Genomic DNA, 3,122 nt, shown 5'->3' with positions numbered 1-3,122 from the left:
CACTGGGATAAAACTAATGGAGAAAACAGGGAATGTTCTGATGCCTTTGTGCAAATTAGGCATTTTATTTTAACTTTAGAATTTTGCACAAAAGCACCAAAAACTTCTTTTGAATTTAAGAAACTGACAGTTGACCGACTGGATTGCTCTAAAGCTATTGTGCCTAAGTTATATAACTGCCCATAGAGACTATAAAATTTCAGACATTATACCTGGAAAAAATACATTTGTTACAACCTGGATTTTCGCTGAAATATTTGAACTCTCAACTAATATTGAGGGATCTGGAGCCTGCCTGTATTTGACGCCCAGCTATCCCACTTAACAAGAATGTGTCTTTGGACAGATAAATTGTTTTTGCTCTTATACAATGGCAATTATCCCCACATTATAGTGCAGCGAGGCTTAAGGAGTCTTACATATGATAATCCATATACCGCAGGGCCTGACAAATAAAGTGTACACCGTGCTTTTTAATTAGTATTACACAACACCTTTAATTAGTATTACATGAAGAGAATTAAATTAAAATGCAAATAACAAACTACTTGTATTAGTTTGAGGATGAGCAGGCGTGTTGCACCAGTGAGCTGCTGAGGCTTTTGGGTTTGTCTTTTAAGCTCAAATCTGTTTTCCTACTTCTTCAACATTGGGTAAATAATTGAGTGAACGTGGGCGAATTATTTAATTGCTGAATTCTTCAGTTTCTCCCTCTGTCAGCTGATAAGAACAGATACTACACTTGATCTTGGCCAAAAGGCCGAGAAACAATGTCAGCTGAGGTTGAAAAACATAGCCCAACTTAGAGGAATGTGAGAAATAAATGTGAAAAACCATGAAAGGTCCTTTTATCACAACATTACTTTTTTCAAAAGTCAAAAGGGATAGTGTATATACATCATTAGAAAAGTGTTTTTAAACCTAAGTACAAAAATATGTATTTGATCATTATGTTGTAGTCATTCCCAAGATAACTAAGATCTAGCATTTGATAATATGTGAAGCCAGACTCAAAACACCAGTATTTAGAAATATTATGGAAAATTACTATATGCTTCAAGAAACGCTTAAATATCAAGTATAAAAAGGATGGTAAGTGGCGCCTGGCTGGCTTAGTCAGTAAAGCATGCGACTCTTGATCTCAGGGTCTTGAGTGGAGAGATAACTTTTTTAAAAAAAGAATGTTAATACTTTATATCTAATAGCTGGAATATTTTGCATGGCTTATATCAGATGTAGTAAAATGCATACAGAATAAAAGCTTTATTAAATACCTTATAAGAAACAATTAAATCAACAATTAAAAACAACTCTGCATTGTTCAGCATTTTCGATAGTTACAGGATGGGGTTGAGACAATACACACAGTTGAAATAAACTATATGTGATTTGGGAAAGGAGTTTAAAACACACACACACACACACCAGAATAGAGCTGGGAACACAGAGCAGGAGCAAATGTAACTTCCTAAGAGTTTTTCTTTGGTTAGGCTGGGTACTGTTAAAGTAGAGAAAGAAGCCAGGAAATCACATTTCTATTTCACTACCCATCTTTTTAGCAGAGAAACACTCTTTCAATACCCAGGAAAATATGTACATGCCACCTCTCCTGCCTCCATTTCAAAAAAAGTTCATGAACATGGAGCTGAGTTTATCCATGCTGCTGAGCATCTCCAGGCTGCATATCCATGCTGCTGAGCATGGATGCTGCTGAGCATCTCCACATGGCCCTAGCCCAGGAAGAAAGAAGCAGCACCAGGGGGCAACGGTCCCCAAAGTGGCTTTCTCCATGCATCTTAAATACAATAGTAGTTTTGGGTTTGTTTGTTTGTTTTTTAATTGTGGATACCAAGAGACTTAACAATTTTTTAAAAAAAATTTATAATGTTTATTTATTTTTGAGAGAGAGAAAGAGAAAGAGAGAGCAGGAGAGTGAGCATGAGCAGGGGAGGGCAGAGAGAGAGACAGACAGAATCTGAAGCAGGCTCCAGACTCTGAGCTGTCAGCACAGAGCCCAACATGGGCTCGAACTCATGAGCCATGAGATCATGATCTGAGCTGCAGTCAGTAGCTTAACCAACTGAGCCACCCACATGCCCCGCAACTTTTAAAAAAGCCATTCCATAGGGTGCCTGGGTGACTCAGTCATTAAGCATCTGACTTCGGTTCAGGTTATGATCTCTCTCTGCCCCTTGCTCACTTGCACCCTGTGTCTCTCTCTCTCAAAAGAAAGAAAGAGAGAAAGAGAGAAAGAAAAAGAAAGAAAGAAAGAAAGAAAGAAAGAAAGAAAGAAAGAAAGGAAGGAAGGATCTCATTCCATAGCTCACTTATTCAACAATAACAGGCTGGGAAGATGCATGCACATGGGTCTAAGATCAAGCTTCCTTGGCTTTCCAGACTCATTTTCAGAGGCTCACATGTTCTGAGTAACAACGGATTTTCCCCAGAGTTTCACAACTGCACCCTGGGGTTCGAGTAGCAATGGGAACACTGTCAGTAAACTTGTCCCCTACCCAGTGGAGGCCCAAATTGAAGCTGGGAAGTCCTCTCTAGATATACCACTTACAACACCTGCATGTTCATGACTATGAGCCTGCAGTCAGGAGTGGGTCTGCCCCCACTAGAACTCCAAATCCATCTTTCCCAACCTCTTCAACTGCATCACCAGGACTAGGGCATCACTTAAGGTTTCTTCCTGCCCAACCGCACCCAAATCGCAACCTGGCCAGCCGTAGCACTAATCCCTTCAAATTTTTAGGTCTTTTTATACATTTATTCACCCCCAAGAAGTCCCAGATGCAGGGGACAAGTCTCACTCACTGTATGCTAGCCTCTTCATCCACTTCTCCCACCCCTTGGCTACCCCCAAATCCCTTCTACTGGGCCCTCTGAAACACATTAGAGAAACCCCAGTTACCCTCCACCTCTTTTCAGAATGTTCTCTCCACACTTGTCTCCAGAAGATCTCATTCCTCCTTGAGGCCCCTAACTCCCCTACATCTTTCACCAGTGGTGTCTGTTGTTGCTACAACAGTGAAGTAGACATCTTCACTGTTCATTGTTGCTCTCAGGCTATTCTTCCTCCCTACTTCCTAAAAAAAAGCCTGCTTTAAATCTCATAG

At 40.3% G+C, this 3,122-nt stretch overlaps 1 pseudogene; it reads right to left on the bottom strand.

The window, feature by feature from the left end:
* Positions 1-648: 648 nt before the first annotated feature.
* LOC122238975 lies at positions 649-772 on the bottom strand (annotated as a pseudogene).
* Positions 773-3,122: the final 2,350 nt, after the last annotated feature.

Source organism: Panthera tigris, chromosome B2 (genome assembly GCF_018350195.1).
Source record: "Panthera tigris isolate Pti1 chromosome B2, P.tigris_Pti1_mat1.1, whole genome shotgun sequence".
Lineage (NCBI taxonomy): Eukaryota > Metazoa > Chordata > Mammalia > Carnivora > Felidae > Panthera > Panthera tigris.
This window is presented reverse-complemented; position numbering and strand designations above follow the sequence as displayed.